At 38.8% G+C, this 24,114-nt stretch overlaps 1 long non-coding RNA gene across 2 annotated transcripts in view; it reads right to left on the reverse strand.

The window, feature by feature from the left end:
• Window positions 1-1,096: 1,096 nt before the first annotated feature.
• LOC112971257 overlaps window positions 1,097-24,114 on the reverse strand; it is a 134,469-nt gene continuing 111,451 nt past the window's right edge. The window contains exons 5-6 of one of the 2 annotated variants that reach the window (XR_003255285.1): window positions 20,966-21,025; window positions 1,097-1,174 (exon numbers count right to left, since the gene is read on the reverse strand). This is a non-coding gene — a long non-coding RNA (uncharacterized LOC112971257). The remainder of the gene's footprint in view (window positions 1,175-20,965; window positions 21,026-24,114) is intronic. The other variant, XR_003255287.1, reaches the window with a different exon arrangement.

Raw genomic sequence — 24,114 nt, forward strand, 5'->3', positions numbered from 1 at the left:
GAATAACAGTTGAATTACTTTTTGATATTAACTTTTCAAAGGTGTCCATTCTTGCATTTATGAATTATCCGTGCACTTTCATAAATCTGTTTTTAAGCACTTCTCAATGCAAAGCTTACTCAAAGAAAGATAAAGTTCATGCATACAAGTTATTAGGTATTATTTTTTGAGTACTATTGATCATGTAGCATTTTTTTTCTATTTTCAGTCAACTCGCTCAGATCTGGACCATAAACACTAATGGACATTACATATAGACATATGTTTTGTTATTTATCTTATTTGTTGGTGAACCAAAAAACAGAAGTTATGAAATTTCAGCAAAAAAAATCATGCGAGAATTTTGGCATCAAATTTCAAGCCAAGCTAACTTTTAAACATGATAGCAGTCAATAATGATTCATATAAACCCTCCCCTGTTAAATAGTAAGGTATTACAAAATGCACTGGAAGTTTTGTGGAAGTTCCACAAAAAACATTAGAACATATACCTCAGCTTCATGATGTACATTTTTATCTTTTAAGGTGATGTACTAAACTTCTCTTACATACAATGACAGCTTCCTTCTACTTAGTCACAACACAGTTAATGGGGAAGAAATTACTACCCACATTCTACATTTGGCCTGCCAGAGCAACTCAAATCCAAAATCAAGAGTTTCCTTTTCCTATCTCAAAGAATTTAAACTTATGAGTCAGGTCATGTAAAGCCATGAGACTAGCACAGCTGTAGGGGAAGGTCCTTTTTATTTGTTTTCTATCTAATTATCTTACCCATTCAGTCAGCTTCTTTAGAACCTGTATATCAACCCCTACACGTAAGCAATGACCACAAGACACATACCACGTCTTTTGGCAAGCTGAAAGAAATGGTAGCAGTGGAGGTCTGGAAGGAAGATCACAGGTAAGGGATGACAACTGCCCCCCACAGCTCCACTGCACAGCGGAGCTCGGCCAGATATGCATCCTGGTGCCAGAGCAACCCAGCCACAACAGTTCCTCCTGGTTTGCTTCTTCCCAAAAGTGCTGATTTGGATTATCCAGCAACATCTGTGGCAGCAAAACTCTTCTACTTATCAYGCAATGTGTCCAACTTGGAAACCACAACTGAGCCCATATTGGAATGCAGTCCTCACTTCCAAAGCTTTCCTCCAGAACCGTGAAAGCTAGAGAGCTAATTAAAATAATTAAAAATAAATAAATAAAGAAGAAAAGGTGAGATATTTGCAAACAAGTCCGAGATCTGGCACCTAGGCAGTGTCCTATTTCACAACTTCTTTGACAAAATCAGTACACTAATTTATACACCTAAACATGGACTCAAGCTCCCCAGGTAGGCACAAGCACATAAAAATGTTGACCTTAGTTACTTAGCCAAAGTCCCAAAAGTAAAATTTGTCTTGTAGCTTGGGAGAGAAGTCATGTTACTTGACACTTGGTCCAATGTTTAAGATCATCGTTCCTCATGATTAATACAACTGCTGTGCAGGAAGAGCTGTAACATGTATCCTACCCTTCAGTGTGTTGTAAATACGCCCTTTGAGCAAACTAACAAGGAGTGGGAAAGGAAAAATATTATCACATCTTGACATGCTACCTCATTGACAGAAATAAAATTAAATTAAATTTGTGTGTATTCAGCAAGGCTGCCATTTACAAATATAATTAAATTAACCATACTTATAACTGGGTTGTTTTAGGTCACAGAGCTAATTCCTTAATACACTGAAACCAAACTGCAAATTTAAGAGATGTTTAAATAAATCTAGCGGTATCTGTAAATTCAAGGGATTCATACTGTTCCAAGCAACATGGCACCTGCTTGCCTATTTCCATGGGTCTAACTATATTGTTCTGTCAATTATAACCAATGGCTTGTCTAGTTGGGGCACTCAGGAAAGATAAAGCAAATCCATTACTGGTGTGAAGTCAAAACAACATAAATTAAAGCACATCAAATCCCCATGTAAAGTCTCTCAGCTAAAGGGGCTTTGGATCAGATGGAGCCTTCACACCCAGATTAAGCACTTAACCTACACAGATTGACGTCATAAATTTGTTGATTCTCCTTATTGTTCTGAGTATCCACAAACAGACAAGCAGTCTTATGTTCACATACTGTAGGGAAAGCAAAATCCTATGATTCATATGGAAAACCTTATTTAAGCCTCAGAGTGAAACCTTCGATACATTTAGTGACAAAATTCCCATTGATTTCAGTGGAGTCATGTTTTACCTCAACTTGTTTAAGTTTATCTTAGCAGAAAATAGTCTGAGGAGCTGTCAGATTTTATCTGTTACCTACTGTCCAGGATGAAGAGGGCACTAATCTGACTCCATTTATCTGAGTGCCAGGATTGCCTCCTACCAACGATATGGAAATATATTCTAAAAGGATTCCCAGCCACAATCTTGGGTCAAGTCTGATATTTTCTGGTAAGAGTCCGAAAAGGCAAAAGGATGGCGGCTGCCCGGGCATCACTTAGCAGAGCAAAAACATATAAAATGTATGTGTCTGCTAGGGATGAAATGAATCCTGAAAGGCTGACTTTACAGACAGGTGGAGCTTCAATATCACTCTTACCTCCTCCCAAGCTGCTTTGAATTCTACTATTTGCTCCCTGTTTTGAAATTCAGGTTTTTCTTCTTTGGACCTGATCCAAAGCTCGTTAGTGACGACATGAATTTAAATGAATGGGCTTTGCATCATGACTTTAATTAAAGCCTTTTACCACCCCAGTCCTCTGAATGTTTCACCCTTGCTGAAGTACTCTTAACTTTGCTTCTTCTGCTATTAATGATACCAGCCTTATCCATCCTGTATAGCCAATTCAAAGATGACTTTTTCAATTACTATCAACTGCCATTTCTATACTAATAATTCACTGATCTGCATCTCTCTGGACCTATCTCTGTGTTCAAATTAAGGTCTTGGTCTGCCTCTTTAACATCCTCTAGTGTTAAACTATCACCTAAAACAAAGCATGGCAAAAACATAATTGTTAACCTTCCCCCCGAGCTTTTGCTCTCACCTTCTTTCCTGATTGTTATGAGCAGTATCACCATCCTATCTGATTCAAACTGTAACCCTGGTGTTACCTTTGACTCCTATCTCTAGATCTTCAGATGTCTGGTCTGTGTAAACCTGGCTGGTCTAGCATCTCCAAAATATGCATTTTTCTATCCCTTCACGTGACTCAAGTTATCATCATCTTACTTCCCAAATAATGCAATGTCATCTTCTCAGTCCTGGAAAAAATCCAAACTTATTCCACTCATATCCAGTAAAAATGCTACCAAAGGAACATTTTAGCCTGGTGCTTTGATTGTGCCTGTTCCTGAGTCACATATGTACTGCGCTTCTTCACTTTTCAAGCCCTTCACAGACTCCTGCCAGTGCATCTGTTGTCTCCTCCTCACTACTGAAACATCAACTTTTATAAACTCTCCATCAAATCTTTTTTCTTCTTTTGCCTCTGAATAATTGGAAAGTGATCACCATAAGTATGCACAGAGGTATCTTGTTATTCTTCTAAAACACATTTTTGCTGGAAAAAAAGACAGTGATCAGACTGCTGGATCATTCTTACAAAAATGATTTATTTGCTTCTTTGTACTCCCTTTTTGACTGTATCTATTTGCTGTCTCTTATCGCATAGTTGTATCACAAGATCTTTGGACAGTGTCTGCTTTTTACTTTTGCATTTGTGCAGCCTCAAGGCAAAAAGCACTTTAGACACTGTGTTAATATTAATCTGTAAGAATATTTGTTAAGATTTTGAAAAGGTCAGAAAGCACATGATGCAAAAGAATGTATTTTTGGTACTTCAAATCATTGGCTGGATGAGTGAACGTGACTAATATTTAAAAGTAAAATAAATAAATGAACATTTGTATAGCATCTAGATGATGAGTCCCTGATCTCACTGGGTCCTTCAAGTACCCAGGTATAGTTAAATAACAGAATCATCTCACCAATGAAAAGCACAAGTTTTTAATACCAGTACTTTATGGCAAAGAATATGAGAATGAATGAAATGTTTACTTAATATAACTTCTGTAGAGAAATGATTTATAACAATGTACTGTGTATTCTACATTTATTTAAGATTTTCTTCAGTGCCTCGTGGATCAGATATTAGGCTTCAGCACTTTATGGCATAAAACCACTAGGTTTTACATGCCCCAACATACATTCTGGTCCCCACTGACAGGGGACCAGAAGTTATTTTAGTGAGAAATTCTGTAATCACCTTCTCCCTCCCCACCTTTTTACCTCTGCTCCTGCCCCCAGCTCTGAGGAGCACTGCCTGGAGTGCAGTCCTGCCTTCTCTGCAGGTGTGATCAGCTTAGGCTCCATGTTGTACCTCACTTCTGACTTTGGTGTGCTCCACCACTGTAGAGTGTAGATGTCACAGTGTACTGATTAGGCTTTTCTGTGTATTTAGCACTCTGATTGCTTAGAAGGAATATTCATTAAACGATCCAGATACCTCTTGTCCATTTGGAAAATCTCAGCTAATCCAAGTTCCAGTTTCATGTGGTGAACAAATGGACAAGATCACTAAGAGGAAACAACTTATAAGAACATGAGAATAGCCTTACTGTCTCGGTCCCATGTTCTGTGTCTGAAAAAGGCCAACAGGAGATTCTCAGAGAAGAGCAAAAGAGCAGGGCAAATGTGTGAAATGTCACCCCATATTCTCCCACCTTTTAAAAGTGTATAGTTCAGCATTTTCCCGAGCCAGAGCTGGTGTCTTTGGATGTAATAGCCTCCAATGAATTCAGTCACTCGTTTTTTAAAATCTGGATAAACAATTACGATCAACGATATCCCTTGGCAAAGAGCTACATAGTTTAACTGTGTGTTAGGTGAAGACATGTCTCCTCCTGTTTGCTCTGAACCTGTCTCCTGGTATTTGCAATTGATACCTCCTAATTCTTAAATTCGAAGAGACAATGACCATCACTTGTATGTACCTGCTCTGTACTACTCATCATTTTAAAAAATTCAGTCCTCTTCTAGACCTCCTCAACATCCCAGCCGGAATTTCCTAGTCTGTTTAATATGTTCCTTATCTTCTGCGTTCCTCATCCTCCTTCTCTGACCTTTTTCAGTTTCTGCTTTATGCTCTCTAGAATACAGCATTTGAGATGTGGGAGCACAGATCTATACAAGAGTATAAAGATGTGTAGTGTTTTGTTCTCTATTCTCTTCCTAATAACTCTTCACATTCTGCTTGTTCTTTTGATGTGAAAAGACTATATTAGCGGCTACTTATATGTGCTGCAGCTGAAACTGAGACAAGAGAAGAGTAAGAAATTRCATCAAGGATATTGCTGTAGATCAGTCCAGCCTCGGGCTCACTTGTCTACATGAAAGGGGACTAGGTGCTCAGATACCATGATCACAGGGTAAAAACCAGATTGGAACAGTATAGATATAAAAGTAAGGTGGAATTAAGGACGGATTGTGGGTGGAAAGGACAGTAAAGTTTTTTGTAGTTTTTGGTGGAGTTAAAGTAGCATGGGTTAGTCCCAGGCATATGGTGAAGAACTGATGCCTGGACTTCATGCTGCAGTGCTGCCTGACCTGGCTTGCTGTACTCCTTCTGCCCCTCCACTCCCGGGCATCTCCTGGGCATCACCTGCCATTTGTGCCATAAAGTGAGGGTGGTTTTGTACAACACAAACAAAAGCTTGCTAAGGATCTAACTCCGCAAACACCTCTGCAGAATCCCAAGACAGCTTTTAAAATTAGATTTCCAGCAATAAAAGAATGAGGGTGTAAATCTATACAAACTATACTTGCTGCAGACTTTTAATGAAAATAAAACACATCAAGATCACTAAAGAAAACTGGATTCAGTACTTGGGCTAGAAAGTCCATCATTCATCTGAGAAAGTACACCGCAGACAAATCTATTAATTCTCAGAATGAAAATATGCAGAAAACAGTTTGAGGAAAGCTGTTTCGGAAAGGGTTAGAGATTGGGGGAATTGGAGGAATTCTTTGTTACTTGATTAATCATTGGTGAGGTTCATTTTCCAGAGGTCATCTGGTTTTATTTTGAACCCAGAATCCCTTGGCCTAATAGCTGTAATACAGCCCATTTGCAGTACAGCAAATTGAATAGATTGGGATAATCTAAAAGTCAAGATGACTGCATCTTGACTTCGAACATTTGACTTCCAAGTATATGTCCAGAAACCTTATTCTGCATAGATGTGGGCACAGAGGTCAGTATGTGATGACTCTTCTATTTTTTACTCTTTTCAAGCTAAGCACCATATTTTTATACTCCCTCCCTAGCTGGGTAAGTAGCAGACTTTTGAAATGAGGCAAATTAGCACCAGACCTTATCAAGGACATTAGTGTCCAAGGACTGGCTTCTGAAAATCTGCTTTTTTGGCATCTACCTCCAGGAACCTGTGGCTTCATATTATAAATGTAAATTCCTTTTGCATAGGGAGGGATTGGCCTTAAATGATTGAGTATGCAAAATGCTGAGAGAGCATAACCTTTAAAGAGCATCCAGAGAAGATGCTAAGCCTTTGTTGAAGAAGTGAGATATGAAAGAGCAAATTCCCTCCTCTGCCTGAGAGGACTCAAACCCCCATTGCTGCCCCAGTTACCAAATTCTAAGCTAAACTGACAATAGGAAAAGAAGGAACTGTTCAAAAACAAATTCAGGATTAACTTGACCAGAGACAGAGTGTGCAGTAGTGAGTAGCCTAGAGAAGGGCATCTGTAACTACTAATAAGAACTTGAATGCAGGAGGATGAGCTGCAGAGCTTGTTGGTAGTAGTTGAGCAGGTGGATTCAGGACTACAGTTTTGGATTTAGGGCTTAGATATATTCAGACACAGACACATAGAGCCCTAAAATGAGCTTTGGAGTATCAGTAGCTGTTTTCCACACCCGACTTTTTAGGCCACTGTAAATACAAATTCAACCATATAAGCTCAGACTTGTCAGAGCATGGGAAAGTAGGCTGTGCTAACTTGAAGTGTCTACAGTTGTCATGAGACACAAGTGCATATATGGGCAGTTAACATGGATCAGCTGGTGCACTATTATTGATTATTCTGCATTAACTTGTGTTTGAGCACTCAGGCAGCTAACTTCTCTCAAGCTTTCAGGAGAAAGTAACCTTTTGGATAACTTGTAGCAAGCCATCAGTTACTAGTTTATCTCAATCACAATTAACCAAGAAGAAGCATGCTCAGTAATATGGCAAATACTCCTTTGTAGTCTCACACAGATATTTCTTATACTTGTTTGTCATTTTGCCACACTTTATTCTTACCATTCCTTTAACCCCCATTAAGATTTTCCTTTAAAGAAATTTGTATTCTTTAGACAATACAGTTCATTCAATACTGTTAAGATTTTCCTTAGCCAGCCAAGGCACAGTCATTTTGTGATGACAGAGAAGTTGGAATGATCAAGAAGAGACCACAGCTGGCATTAACAAAGGGGTCAAAGATTAGAATCTCATTAATGGAAGGTTATAAGCCGCCTTCTCTTGAACGTGACATTCAAGCTCCAAATTGTAATATTTATTATCCTTATTTGATGTTGGAGAACAATCAATAACATTTGCTTATTGGTTATCTACCAAGATTGAGAAGCTTCCATTCATAAGAGATAATGAATCACACACTGAAGAAGTCCTTCTCCCCTTTGAGTATAATTAGATATTGCCTTAGCTGATCAATAATAACAAGAGTTAGTGGGGGTAGCGCAAACTATGTCATTACTATGGGAAACGATGCCATTAGACTGATGACAGGAGAGATTTAGTTCTTTTTAAATTTGTTTTTGAGAACAGATATAAAGATAGTCAAAATTCTCCAAAATATAACACTGTTTGCCCACTCCTTACCCCCAGCTCTTCTTGCCATACACTCACCAGTCTGCCAGCAGGCCAGGCCCTGGCTATGCTGCTCAGCAGCGTCCTGCGCCTCCTGGGGAGAACACCTCCATCCAGGGCCTTTTTGCACCCGCCTGAGACTCATGCCGAAGCGGATGGACATGGGGACTTACTTCCCCAGGCTGAAATTACCCACATGGACCCACTCCGTCTTGTAGCCTTCTCACTTAGTAAATGCTTTGCTTTCTAACATGAACTGGGTCAAATGCCTTTTAGATTACCAAACGATTGAGCAAATCATCACTGCCATAGCAGAAAAACACTAGCTTCTGATAAAATGGTGTTAAAATTAAATTAGAAACTTTTGAGATTTAACTCCCCATTTAAAATTAAAATGTTTTTGAATCTCTGGTGTCTACTTTTGCCATCTGTGTGCCTTGAGAATAGCACTTTATAACCTCTTCTCCCAGATATATGCATACAAGCAGGGTAGAAGACAGACCCCAAATCACTGCAAACTACCTCAGGCTATTGCTGATGATGTGACCTAGTAAGAACAAAAATTTTCTTAACCGAGGACTATACCTTAGTCAATAAAGTAAACAGGAGATTAATTTGGCTAGCAGGGAATGCTAAGTTGCTGGAGGCAGAGTTGTAAATCTTTTTTTTTTTACTTCAGATTTGATTTAGAGTCTTGTAAAAGTCTTTTGCTTTTAGAAATACAAGTATGTTCCCATACTGAAAAGAGAAAAGCTATTTAGTGCACTGTCTTGCTCAGCTACAAATATTCATCAAAAGCATCATCCTCCTCTTTTCACTTTCTCTTGCTTCTTCGAGTCTACTGATAGATGAATGGTTCCTCCCTCCCTTTAAGTCTTATCTGCCTCTCTTCTGTGCATTATAGTCAAAAGATAAGATTTAGTATCACAGTTGCATAATAATTTAATAAGCAGACCTTGGAGAACAAGAATAGAAGAAGAGAAAAAGAAATGCTAAAATATTGCTCAGAAAAAGAAACTGATGGAGCTGTTCATGAAAAAATCAGCCTGGGAACTCTGAGGAACACTGCAGACTGAAGGCAACAGAGCTTCTGAATACTAACTAAGCAGACCCCCTGAAGACAAGAGGCACTCAAAAGATGGGGATCCTTAAATTTAACCAGTTAAGGGAGGCATTTTTCAACCCACAGACTCCTCAGCCTATATTACTTTCCTCAAAGTGGGCCTTACCATCACACAGGGGTGTTGATCAAAATGAACGCTTGGGTCATGAGTTTCTATAGTCATTCTGATGCCCCAATTCCTACATCCAGACTGTCTTCCAGAGGAAGTAGTGGAAAGAAGTGTAGAAAGCTTTTCTTTTCATATATTTAAGTAAGAGTGTCCATCAGATATGGGTCCCAGCTAGAAGACTGACTTCCAGAAGAAGCTGAGACCCATGTCTAATGGACATTCTCACTTAAACACACAAAAAGAAAAGCTTTCTGCACTTCTTTCCACTACGCAACATTATTTTGAGCAAGAACATTACTACTAAGGTGTTGGTCTTCAGACACACCAGGTCTAAACCTGGCTGCCCTCCATGTTCCCACAGGCAGGTACATATGCTGGCTACGCTCCACTCTGCATTAAAGCAAGACCTACGCATGCACCAGTACTGACGCAGCAAGCAGAAAAAACAAGCACACATCTGTGTGGGATGAAGCTGTGGTGCACTCGGACCAGACTTCAGATTGCAGGGTAGGGAGAGAGGGACTCAGGGCATGCTGCACTTCACATATGGAGATCACCTGAAAAATTACCATTTGCTATGTCTTTTTGCCTCTATGCTATCCTAAAAAAGTGCAACTGTTGGTCTCAGTGAGGACCATTTAAGTAATTTACAGCATACAAGATTAACCAGATTATTGCGTCTCCCAGCCTATGGACCATACCAAAACAGGCAGGAATAATAGTTTACATTTTTACCATCTGTCATTCTAAAGACTTCCCAAGCACCAGACACTCCCCTGCTCTTCCTCTACTTTTGCCTGAAATATGCACCTCCATTACTTATTCGTACAGCCTCCTTTCTTCTTCACAGACATCCTCAGGACTGCACTGCAGCAGGTTAAGCAAGAATCACATAAAAACAAGAGACATATGATGGTGTTGAGAGAAACTTCAGATCTGCTATAGCATAGAGTGCAAGAGGCTCTCTTCCCGCCCTGTGTCTTGCCTGGTACACCGGTTGCTGGAGGACAGGAGAGTGCTACTCAAAGTTATAGCCTCTGTTTCACTTCAGTTACAAGCTCTTCAGGCTTCAAGGACTGGTGCCTGTCACAGAAATTGTTTTGTGCTTTTTTGTGGCTTCTTGTTGATTAAACAGTAGAAGCCCAAACACTCATTTTTAACCCCTTAAGTTTCACTTGCAAGTTATACTCTACACTCTCAGGGCACACACTGTCTTTTAAGTGTTTGTATATACAAGCTAGAAAAAAAAACCCAAATCTCTACCTGTGGTCCTCAAGTACTGCACAAGAAAAAAATATTTTTGTTTTTAAACACAGATAAAACTTTACTTAATACAATATTATCAGCATGAATAATACACTGTAAAATAAACCATAATTAATCACCAGTATTATGCTAGAGATAAATGTAAACTGCGATCTGTGAATCTGAACTAAACTCAAGTCCCAGGGCTTTTAGGTGGCTAGTTACAGTTCAGTTTTATTAGAAAGTAAGAAAGTCACACTTTGGGCTTCAAAAGCAGAAGCTGGGCCAGCTTAGAGCTTCAGGGTTTCAGAAATGACACTTTTGCAGATTAGTTTCTTCTACACAGTATGATAAAATTAATGTTTTTTCACCCACAGGTGAAAAACTTTTCCATTTAAAAATAAACCGTATTCACTGCTATTTAAAAGTAATGTGTACACAGTAAAATGAGGTCTATGGTCAGCCTTTAACATGTTAAGTGTATCTTTCCAATACACAATAGTTGGGTTTAAGTAATTAAAATCTCCATCTTTCAGGCATTAGTTTTCTCTCTCATTCACAACACAGCTTATTTTGACACAGCAATTGATTTCTTACATGTTGCAACTGGCATTTTATTTGTAAAGAATTAAAGACAGAATTTCTGAGTAACAAAAACAGCCAAAATGAAATGAAAATTCAATGTGCATAAATTTAATGTACTGTATTAACAGAGGTCCCATTCGTAAATAATGTGCATTCTTTATTTGCATGTGCAAAAGGACCAGGTCACAAGTTTTTTATTTTTGTTATGGCTTTCTTTCAAGATCATTATAGGTCCTTTTGCTAGTTGCTTGCTTTCAAGGGATCTTCACTACAATTGGGTAGGGAAAACAAAGGAATAAGCCTTATCAGTTATTTAAGCTGATATCTTGCACTACCACTGAAGAGATATTTTGATGATACAGTTTTCATTACTAAAATGCTATAGCATAATAAATTAATTCAATGTTGTGCACTTATCTATTAGACACATTACTACAGAAATATAAAAATGTTAATTAGTCATTATCATCTCTCTGATTATTTGTTGTGGCTGATAATTACATTGAATGTATTTTATATCAGTAATAACCTTCTGTCTACATTTACAACATATCATATCTGGGGGGCTTGTCAAGCTTTTTCCCAAAGCCTTTTCTTTATTAAGACACAGACCTCATGAGTACATAACCTTTATGTTGAAGGCTGATTTTCCTCTTTCATATAAAGAACAAATATTATAGATTAATTAATCCAATGTGATTATAATTTAATCACTCTTCTTCTGCAGTCACAAGGGACTTTGTTATTATTCAGTGGCTCATTCATATTGTTATGGAGAATAAATGCAGTCATAAAAATATTTGTGTGTCACTTAATTCATACAACTAAACAAAACTCAAGATCAGTAAACAAAACCCACTATTTTTCTTTCATTACAGAAGCTTTGTGGTCTCGCAGGCTCTTACTTTCCACCTCTTAACCATTTGCATCTGTTTAAGGTCTTTTGATATAGAGCCTCCATTTCCAAATAAAGTAATATGCTCTGTTCCATTTCCAAACAATAATTATCTTGATTTTTTAAAAGACTGATTCAAAACTGAAGCGTGGAACCTGCACATACCTGACCAAATGCTGCTTGCCCTAGCCCATTTTTTAAGGCAATAACTTAGGTATTCTGCTCATGTCTAGCCTATTTCACTTGATTTTATTGTCAGTGAAAATGATTACTTATTAATCTAACTTCTCTAACATTTGCTTTTATGCCATTTCCTTAAAATGTAGCCTAGACCATATTCCTATCACCATGGAAATCCTTTTGGATTATTTCTATCTCAAATTATATGAGCTCTTTGAAGGCTGAATCCTCTCAACATTTATTTTAGAAGGACAGGAGAAAAAAAGAAATTTCTTTTCATGAGACCTTTGAACAAAGTATAATTTGAAAGTGTGAATGAAACTACTGTTTAATAAAAATGAACATTTGAGCTACTTGGCCTTGGGACAACGCTGTTTAATTAAATTAATCAAGTTTAATTTTTTACTGAACTTTAAGAAACTATGGTAATAATTCACAAGTGCACTAGATGGAAGCAAAAGTTATGAGAGATACAAACCCAATGTCTCCCCTATTGCATCTAGGAAGTCTTAGTAAGTGCACTGTTCAGACATTGAAATTGTAATTCTATATCAAAAATAAGTAAAACTACTGCTTAGAAAAAAAGCATTGAGTATTCTATAAATATTACCAGACTTTTCTTTCCTGAAGTTCCCACCTACACTTTTCTCTTGTGCTACCATGAAAATTCGAGCTGTTCTGTGGAGGTAAGTTAGAAATGCATATTTCTTCATGCAGTTCTACTACTTTGTTCACAAAAAGCTTACGTCGGAAAGCTTAAGTACAGCTGCTATGTCAGGGGTAACCCAGCAGAGGCCAGGCTGCTGCAGCTCCATGCCCCCAGGTCCCACCGGTAGCGAGGCCACGCGTGTTCCCAGGAGGCAGATGTACAAGCACACGTATGCACACATACACACGGCCACCACACTGACCAATGCAGACAGAAACAGCACCAGTGGCCTCATCCTGTTCTCCTCCAGTTGAGCAGGATGAAGGTCCATTGGTGGGAAATATATACTTATATACAATGTGGATCTCTCCAGTAGCTGGACTTACACAGTCCATGCAGTAGCTGTCCATGGGTTGTGTTATCTCCAGTTGCCTCCTGCTCAGACACACACACACACAAACACACACACACACAGAGGTCTCCTGGCTGAACCCCAGACCCGATGTCTCTCCAGCCTGCTTCCCATAATGTGTCCCAAACCCCTAGGCAGTGACCCCTTGGTTTGTGAGGGGACCTGGGGAGGTGCTCCCGGTGATGGGTGTCCCCCGATTGTGGGCTGATGCTGCTGGGACAGCCCTGGGGGGGCCAGGTCGGGGACTCGTGTCTCTGACCGGGTTAGTGGGGTCCCCTGCCTGCCGCTGTGCCTCTCGGCTGCACTGTGTGTGTAGAGGTGAGCTCTTTATCACCTAACCTAGCAGGTTTCATGCCAATCCACAGCACGTTTATCTTTTCCTTGGGAAAGTTCTGGGGTTTTTTTTTTGAAGTGCTCCTGATAGACACTTACTGTCTTAACATAATATTGATTTGTAAAGTCAGCAATTAAAAAACAGCATTTTGGATGCTGTCTCATAGAAGACACTTTATTTTCCCCTTTCTTTAAGGCACTGAAGTTTCTTTTGTCAGCTAAGTGAATTTACAGGCATGGAAACAACATGCCAGAATTTCCATATGGTAGATTTCCTTAGGCACAAACTAGTTTTTTCCTCTGGTTTTGATCTCTGCCAACAAGAAAAAAGTGTGAGCTGTACAGGAGTTAGGACATGATCAAACTGTTTAAAGTTTAGGTAAAGAACACAGCAGAAGTCCACGTGATAACATCCTCCACTTCCCCAAACCAAGTGTGGGATCTTGGAGGACGAGTAAATTGGAACAATTGTGGCTTGGGACTTTCCAAACTCTTCACTGCCCCAAAATTCAAGTTTCTTGGGTGGGCCTCCTTCTTCTCCTCTACCTGAAGCACTGGGATCATCCAAGAAGCATTGCCTCCATTGCTTCTAAGGTTTTGAACACACATCCAGATTAGATGAGTAGTTTTTGCACAACCAGTTACACAAGTATCTTAAATACCAAACTATAACTTCAGCTAAACTAAGCTAATCTTAGATCACACATAGCATGCAAAAACTATGTTCACAAAAACCCTCCAGACATCTTCAGAAGTGAGCGATAAACCTAGGTAGGAAAGAAGCCAAGATGGGAAGAGCAGAATATAGCATCTGTAGAAAAATAAGATTATGTTTTTCTAGTGTAGTATAGGCAGAGATTCCCTGACTTGGGTATACTGTGGAAGATGGCGGTTCAAACCTACTGTGAGGTCTATTTAGTGAGCTTTCTTTGTGGTATTTTGCAGTGGATTTTGGAGTATCAGTTTTGAACACTGAGTGCAACAGCTTTTTTAATGAACTAATGCTTTAGATGAGTGCAACAGCTTTTTTAATGAACTAATGCTTTAGATGGTGTATGGGTTGAGAACTGCTGTAAGCACCATTGCTTTCCTGTCTACGTAATGTTCCCATTTCCCATTTCTTTTTAACATGATCAGTAGTCCTCCCTTGCTGCCTCCAGGACCCAGATCTGCTGGAATTTCTCCTGATGTTTCCCTGCCACATTTAAATACAGCCTTTAATGGACAAGCCTTATATCCTGGACTTGGGTGTCAACTCCAAAATTGACATCACACTCCAACTGCTCAACCTGTATTCCTTGTTTTATTATTATCGTTACACACTGGCTAGCTAGACAGCCAACATGGTTATTTACATAACACTAACAACATCATAACAACTTCATATTCCACCCATGATTGTCCTAGGTTTTCTGCAAACAGTATAAGAAAAATATCTCCACCCCAGATAATTCATATACTAGATAGGACAATGTGGATGGTAGATGAGTCAATTATCTCTTGCTCTCTTTTCCTTAAAGATATCCAATCTATAACATGGATACAAAATTTCTATGCCCAGGAATCAAAGACAGACCTGAAGACTCACAAATTCCAGTGCACAGTACTTGTGCATGTTATTTTCTCTGAATTATTCCCTCTTGAATAGAAATGCACACGATAACTGAAAATCGCTTTGGCCGAAGTAGCAGGAGAAAAAGATCTTCCTGTGAAATGGAGAGCTGGGAACATGTGAGCCAAAGAAAGTACTTTATGCAGGAGAAAACACAAACCACATCTGACAAATACAACATAATCCTAATCTCACCCTTCATACCCCTCCCTTTCCTCCTGCTCTTCAGCCACATCCACTGACACACCATGTTTAGGATGCAGACTGCATGCCCACTGTGGCAGATTTCTTTGCTTTCAGTGAAGCTGTATCACCACTTTGGTGGTATGCTAAATCAGTAATATTACTGTGCAAAAAATTAAGAGATTGTTTACTGACAGTGAGCAAAGTTTTCAGCTTTAATTCATGCTCTAGTGGTATGGTAGGACAGTACATGGCCTCCTAATGCTCTGTTAAGGCACCACTATGGAGGAATTGGGATTCAGAAGGTTTTATTTTCTTAATCATTATAATCACTGTTTGTTTTCCCATCCTAGTGCTGACCCAGCCCAACCTTGTTTAATGTCTGACAAGATCACAGCTTGGGGAGAAATGGGTGTAAGGAAAGTTTTGTTGATTTTCATGTATAGTTTCTATCAAACCACCAGCGTAAGAAATGTTTGTTGGTGAACATGTTTACACAGCTCTGCCCCTTTCAACATAAAAAGGAAGGTATTGCGATGGTTCTAAAAAGATGGGAAAGTGAGGTCCCCATACAAGTGGTGGCCAATGTAATAACAGTGTTTTGCAGTTACAGATCCTTTCATCTAAGGATTTCAAAACTCCTTGCAAAGACTGATTAATTAAGGCTCACGGTGAGAGTTCTGTGAATCATCAAACCACAAGCATTTCACACCTCACTGCCTTGCAACTCAGAGAAGCTCTTGATGAACATGAGCTAAGTTTCATGAGACTTGAGGGAACCTAGATCAACTCTGGTGGGTTGGCGCTTAAGTCATTTTTAAGATGTGTAAATTTAAAGGGAAACCAGGTGAGCAATCCAGAGTTCTTGGTTAACTAAGAACAGTGACTGATCCTTGGGAAAAACCTCCCCACAGACACTGCAAATGCTCTGCTCATGAAGTCGATAAGGTGCTAGCAAACTAAGTAGTATGTTCTCATTTGGAAGTATCCTTTAAATCTATTCAAAGAGCCGACTCTTATTTAACTGATACTTATTTTACATGAATGTAAAGTTGAATGTCATTCAGCAACATTTCTCTTCATTTGCTCTACCACAGGCAAACCTTTTGAAACACTTTCCCCTCCTTCTTTTTACAGCACTTGTAGCCATGGACCTTGACCCAAAACAGTTATCAGACCTAAGGAGGCCTTAGGAATGGGCCGGTCTCCCTCCTGCATACTGGATGACTTGCATGCTACCTGAGGCCTTCCAGGCAGCTCACCCCTAAGACCATTCCTTCCCACTGACACCATTGCATCACCTGTCTGGTTATAAGGTATTCATTTCATTTTCAAGAACATTTATAGGACTGTAACTACAGACATTTTAAATCTTGATTAGTATTTTCTGTATCTTAAGATCTGTTGTAAAATATTCCTTGGTCATGAACAGCTTATAAAAATTGTTTTATACATAAGAATGTAGGCGCCTATTTTTTAGTTAAAAATAATGATTTGGTTAGTCATATTTTACAGTTGCTAATTGCTCTACAAATGCCATAACCTGTCTGAATGGTAACTGCTCAATAAAAGATTTTGTTTTTTTAAGAGACGCTAAGTAATGCTGTATAATAATAGTTGTGTCAGGCCAATATATTATAAAATTAAAATGTATCATATTCACTCCTTGTTTAGTTCTTTCTGTTGTTGTTGGCTGAGAGGGTCACTTCTAGTTGAGAAGAAAATCTTAATTGCTTTGCTTCAAACTCTGAGCTTTCTGTACTGTTTATTCTTATGTAAACTTAGCATAACTCTGTGGAAGTTGGGGTGTGAGAGGACAGTCAGGCCTACTGCTGATTTCAATGACAACATGGTGACAAGTTGCAGTAGCAAAAGCATGGGAAGTAAATGAGATCTATGTAACTCCTTTGATTATGATCATTCCTGGTCACAGTCTGCAAGCTCTGTCACAGTCACTTATACATATACACTAGAAACGTCTTCGGCTCAACATTATTCTACTGCAGAACTGTGGAGAAATGCAAAAGAACTTGCTTTTTCAGCCATTGCTTCATCACCCTTTCTTTTATAAACTCAGTAAATGTGTGGAAAACCATTGATGCTGCTGGTAGTACAGAGGAGGAGTCTTTACCTCTGGGCAATCTGAACTCCTGTAGGAACTACTGTCTCCCAAACAACCATAGCTTTCCTGGACCCCCATTAGCTCTGTGATACCCAGCCATGCCCAGGCATGGGACTCCCTCCTTCCCCTTGCCCCACCAGCGGCTCAACTCTGATGCAGGAGATGGCCACAGCCAGCTCAATTAGCTCCTGTGGCTCCACTCTTCCCATTTCTCCTCTTGTGTCTTTAATCTTGCCCTCAGTGTGTCCTTCACTTCCCTACTTCAGATGCTGTCCCCCAGACCCTTTCTTTGGGGCCTTTTTCTGTAGGTAATCTCAGCAGCAAAACAGAAATTCTAGGTGCTATAACAGCAGTTCATCAGGCGAATACAGGAATGAAGTGTGGTAAGCATAGTAATTGTTTGGGAAAAGAATCCAAAAGCATACTAATCTGACATTTTGATATGTTAGCTTGTGTTTAGTTTGGAAATACATCTTTATTATTAATTTTTTCTTTAAAATGCAAGTTTGATTATCAACAGTTAATGGAGGCAATGTGTCTTCATGGACAGAAAACTGGACTAAGAGTATTAGTCTTTTACACCTAGTTCTAGCACTAGTCTACTGTCTGACGTCAGGCAAATCACCTAACCTTCCTGGGCCCCAGTTTCCCAAACATAAAGATGGGAATTGCATCACCTCCTTGTTTAATTCAAAAGAGGTTATGATGAAAAGCTCTAGATACTATTAATTATAGCAGGGCCCCAAAAGGTAGAGAACTTCAACTGTCATAAAAAGCATTGGAGAAGAACTCATTACAGCTTATCAGATATTAGCTCTCCCAGCTATTATTTCAGAATCCAGAAAAACTATTTTTAAATCATTTCATTTAGAAGACTTGAGCAAGCAATGACAATAATGAAACATACCAAAGTCATAAATTACTTTGAGACAAAAATGAGCAATTTTCAAGACATTAAAAAGTACAAAAGCAGTAACAGGGAAAAAAATCATAGTAACAGAATGAGCCTCCCCCACCCCCCCCACCTCTTCAGTTCAAACCCCTAAATCCATTCTCCCTTTTAAACTGTTACAAGGTTCCTTCACTCAAAAGCACTCCAGATTACATGGCAATAGCTTGTGCTACCCAAAGCTTCTGAGAAGACTTTGTCCTGAATGAAGCCCTTCTGAAATCAGCTGAAGGACTTGAAAAGGAAGGCTCTGCTCTCTGTAGAAGAGCAGAAATAATTCCACTTTCTTCTCATACAGGACCAGAACCCAAATAAGCATTTATACTGAAAATTATCAGCAATAATTAGAGTTTGGTATGAAGGTGGTTCTTTTCCTGGTAAAATGCAGACCGAAGTTAAATTATACGGCTTCAGATATTTTTGAATAAAGAGAAAGCTTTAGGTGTTTTTAGGAGAGTGAGGAAGAGTCCAGACTTAACAAAGTCATAGGGGGTTCTAGTCATGCTAGAGGGAGCAATACTATCTTGCCAGGATTTCCAAGGCTCTTCTCCTGGGAAGAAGAAATTTTGATCAAAAAAGAAAATGAAAGATAGCTGTGTTGCTTCTCTAGAAAAGCCTGTTAAGTATCAAAGAGCAAGATATTCTACTTTCACCAGCATGCCCACAGACAGCGACCATAACCATGAGGTAATGCTGACTCAAGTGAGCAGGGTCTGAGCAAAGAGCTGCCTTGACATGTAGGAGGAAGATCCTATAAACACACTGCCAGTGCTCCAGCGCCAGTTCAGCTTAGACACGTATATCATGCAACGCCAACCTCTACTTTATGCTACCACCAGACTTGTCATGCCTGYTTCTAACAGTTTGACCAGCTCTCAATCTGTATGAAATTTAAAAGATTATCTGGCTTCAGGGGAGCCTATTTCAACTCTTTTCACCCAGTACCATTTGATCTCTGCATGTATGATCACCCATTAATGGCTTCATGTCCTATAGGTGAATAAAGGAGGATGATCTCTTACGTTTATATCTATCGTGGCTTATTCCTTGTAGTAAAGACACTGCCTCTATTTACCAAACAGACCAAATTCTTCACTAGTAGGGCACCCAGTGAAGCTAATGGAGTTATGCCAACAGCTGGTTTGCCCTTGCTAAATTTGGTCAAGTTGTGCTTTGTGGGAAGGAATGTAATCCACACTGTTGTTAACTAGTCAGAGCTTCAGCATCCATGGGAGACTATTTCAAAGGGAAGGGGTATTTTGCTTTTAAGATATCCTCAGCCTTGTTTTTTGTGTGTTTTTTTTTCCCACTGACAGTGCATCACAGGACCACTTTTGCACAAGACATACAAACAAAGCATTGCCTCTCTCTACGGGGACTGAAAATCTATAAAACAAAAACATTTGCTCTTGCCCACCTTTCCCAAATTTCAGTGAAACCCAGAAACAAATTTCCTTCATTTAAAGTCCCTCCCTTCATCCTGTTTCTTGTTTGCATACACTGCCACAGTTCCTATTGCCTTTAACAGGGGCTTTACCTGTACAAAGGCTGTAGAAAAAGGTCTAATATTATCAATGTCTCTTTAAGACAGCAGGTCATTTTGCAAACCACGAACCTCTCAAAAGCAGCTCTCTTCTGTGAACTCAGTAATTTTCTAGAAAAGTTGCAAATAATCTTTGCCTCATGAATTCAAAACATTTGTGAACTCCAGCTATCTTCTACTTATCCTCAGCAGGCACCAAGAAAGTCGGCTGCCCCTCATTACATCCCAACATTAGTCACATATTCACACATTCACTTTTAAAATTTCGTAATTTGTTTTGACAAGAATGCCTCCCCAGCTCAGACAGCAGTTCCCTCAAACTTACTGACAAACACTTGCACTTGAATCATTCACACCAGTGTGAGCAGCACTATCAAACATGGAAGAAGCAAGCTATTTTACATTATGAAGGCAGRAGACAAAAGGACCGTTGATCATGGTAAGAAAATCATGCATGTATAAATGATTACTTCGTCTGTATTTCCTCTTAGGCAATAGTTGATGCAGAGACAATCAGATATTTGCAAGATACAAGGCAGATATTCAATTTAATTAAAATAAATATTCCCAAAAAGATATCAAAAGCCAAGCAAGGTCCCCCTTCAGCTAGATAACTGTATTCCTTTGTTAATAAGGCCCATGATTTAGGGCCTCTGAAGAGGGAATTAACTTCTTATCATATGATAATTTTTCTCTACTTACTGCTATCAAGTATGAGATATAAAAACTTAAACTCTCTAAGGTTACAGAATTCAAAATTCTTAGAATGAGGTGTTTTGGATGTTTGCTGAAAACAAACCTCATTAAAAATACTCGGTTGGCAGTGGCAGTAAGGCATTTCTAACTCTTATTTTCTGGGTACCTTTATCATCAGTTCTCAGCCCCAGGCGAGGGAGCCAGCAGGAGGGCCCTGGGCTCCTGGTCTGTGACGCCGGGGGGAGGCAGCCTTGGTGGCCACCACGGCACAGTKGAGTCCTGAGGACGGGGGCAGGTTTCCCACCCCCCTTCTTGGTCATGGGGACAGGCCCGAGGCTGGAAGTCGTTCTGTTGAAGTTATTTATAAGAATAAATGCTAAGGAGACACTGTTTGCAGCGGTGACATGGACAGAAATATTCTGGGGGAAACCAGTGCGAACTTCGTACATACCAAATGCAGCCACTGGAAATAGCCATGGATGGGTATTTCCTCAGCACAGATGTCATTGTCCTAAAGGGAAGAACACGGGAAAAATCAATTCTATGGGGTCAAATCCATGGTTGGAGTAAATCAGGATAGTTCCTTGACTGCAAATGGAGTTTACACGCAATTTACAGCAGCCGGGAACCAGACTTTACAAAGCAATGGCTGGAGGCTAAATGATATTCTCCAAAGTTACAAAGCCTTGGATTATGAAATCTGTCTCAATATATTTCCATTTCAACTCCTTCCAATATCGTTTGCTCGCAGCAGTCTGAAAGCAGAGGAAACATCTATTTCATTATCTCAAATAGCTTATAAATGCTTTTTAAAAATTCCGTTATTTGCACAGTGTAAGGACCCCAATGCACCCTAACAACTGTTTGACCTGAATATATTAAAAATATTGTAATGTTTTGTTACATATCCCAAGGTAAAAAAAAAAAAAAAAATCAGGCTATCGCTTATTAGTTTTCCCTTCCCTGCTTCTTATAAAGGTTTATTTGACAGAACATAAGATAGTGGTAAAATCCTAAGGTAAAGGTTAAACTCTGTTTTATTATGTTTACAGGATTTAAAGGGTAAATCAGGAAGTGCTTATTTAACATCAAGTGAAAGTGGTGGATTAGTAACCAGACCGAGACTTAAAAGCATCCTTAATCCTTAAAATCTCTGAGGGTGAAAGGTCACTCTTTAACACCAGGTTGTGTAAAGAATGAAGCAGACAGAAGCTTCTGTTTCATCATTGCCCAGTTAATCCACTGAGGAAATGAGCAGCATTGGTTTTTGCTAGGTAAACTCCTCCTAAAACCAAGGAAACAGAGGAAAGCCTGAACAGGAAATAATTAAAGTAGGTTTATTCCATGAACACAGCAGAGGAGCTCAGCAGATATTTTAAACTGTTTTAAAAATGACACTTCTGTGACTACTAACTGGGTGTCTTGATTATATTTTCATCACTCCTTATTTTCATTATTCTTTTAATGATTAAATTAATGCTCTGTATTTTATTTGGAGTGAGATGCAGAACAAGACAAACATTTTCAGAGGCACAAYGGGTCACTTCCAATAGACACTGTTTTATTTCTGTATCTTTTGGCATCTTGTGGATTAGAGAGCACAAATGGGGCTCATAAATACCCTATCTCTTTTAAACTTATGAGTTCTGGAAAAAATAATTAAATGCAGCTCTTTTATTGTGTTACCACAGTGATGTGTGTCAAAGAAATAGGTGCAGGGGAGTACAGTTTGCAACATTTCTCCTCTTTTTACTCTGTAATCTTTACCCAGTGGTAGGAGGCAAGCATTCACACTAGCTGTTTCAGCTGAGATTAAAATGGGTTTTGAAGTTCCCTGTAGCTGGGATAAAGGATAGCTCAACAAATCTTTCCTCTGTAAATGCTATATAAAGTATAATACATTATATAAAATGTTTAGAGTCCACTATTTAGTAAATATTCCCACTTCTTGTGTAGACAAATCTTAAATTCTTTTTGTGCACGATCAATATGAAAAGACAAAGCTCTCACAGGTTTCATCTACGAGTGAAAAGAATATTTTCAATACTAGCAACCTTTCAATATTTATATTGAGCTTGCCTTTATTAAATCACTGGTGAAAAATAAGAAGATTCGCCCCAGCTGTAGTTTCATCATATAAAACAGCACAGACATTTATCTTACAAAATTGCAGAAGTATAGCTACATGTAGACTGATGGAGCTGAGCTGCATTTGGCATTAGGATCTGATTTTCTTGCCTAAGGTGTTTATGACGCATATAGTTGCTAATAGCTTATGYAGCTCATTTTTTACAGAATCTGTGGTTTAAGCATTATGCTTAGTACTTCTGAAATATTACTTTYTCTTTTTTAAAAATTGCAAAGTGTTTAACATGAAATATGAAGAGCGCTTAGTTGCACTCATTTGAGATCTGCCTCAAATTTTTCACAGCATTCATTCTTACCTTTGTAGTTCAATTTTGTCAAAACGTGTTCTTAATTAAGCAAAAAATAAAAGTAATCACATTATATTTTGAAAACAAAAATGAATGTTTGGGTTCTTTTGGGCTACACTCCAGCAGGACTACATGCTCAGGGGACCAGCACAAAGCTGAAACAGCCCTATTGTAACCAGAGGGACTGAGTGTAGAAGAAAATACTCCTTAATGCATAGAAAAGCATCAAAAGGGCTCAGACTTAATTTTTCCTATATCCCAGGATATTTTAGTTTGATTTCCCATGGAAGCGAGCCTAACGAGACCAAATAATCTATCTGTCTTTATCCCTTGTAATTTTGAACCCAATGGCCACTTCCAAATGTATTTGACAAAGGTATAGGTATCCCAAACTTCCTAATTGTGTTCCTACAAATTTCATTAAAATAAATCACTTTGTTGAGGACAGAGATGCTTAAATAGCCGACTGAGGGAAATTTTGCAATAAGAGATCATGCTGTTGAGATTTCATAATGGAGAGAAGCCTCAGAAATGGCCCATTTGTGAGGAAAAACTCAAAACAGAGGTGGCAACCATAAATTTGTAGGAAAACAGGATTCATTAGTTCTGAAGCTCAAAAAAGTGCCTGTTTTGTTGGCCAAGATACTACGACTTCCTGGATCATCAACACTCATGTATATTCAGTGGTAGTACAGAGCTGGGGAAGAAAAYGATTGCTAAAATACACTAATTACAAGCATAAAGAAACATTAGATGTTTCTAGGTGTCCATGTTAGTTTTCTAGGCATCAGTAAAATTTAAAAGGAAGACTGAATGATTTCAAAGTTTCTGTTTCAAAGCCTTATTTGAGGAAAATAAAACTATTTATGCACTATAAAGTATTTAATAAAAAAGGGAACTTTGGGAAACAGATGGAACACTATTAATTTTTCTGAATAGGAAAAAAACAGATTGTGGAGAGAACCAAATTAATTTCTGGGCAGCTTTTGTTGATATAATTAACAGCATTTAGTATGTACGTGCTACCTGATATTCCTAAATGGCTTTGTGATTGCTTATAATAAATCCTAGCACTCCTGAGTGCTGTSTTCCGGTCTTCAAACCATATGGCAAACCATGATTATCCAAGAGTTAGAAAAGGAGGAGCAAACTAACACAAGGGGCT

Source organism: Apteryx rowi, unplaced genomic scaffold (assembly GCF_003343035.1).
Source record: "Apteryx rowi isolate R43461 unplaced genomic scaffold, aptRow1 scaffold_431, whole genome shotgun sequence".
Taxonomy (NCBI): domain Eukaryota; kingdom Metazoa; phylum Chordata; class Aves; order Apterygiformes; family Apterygidae; genus Apteryx; species Apteryx rowi.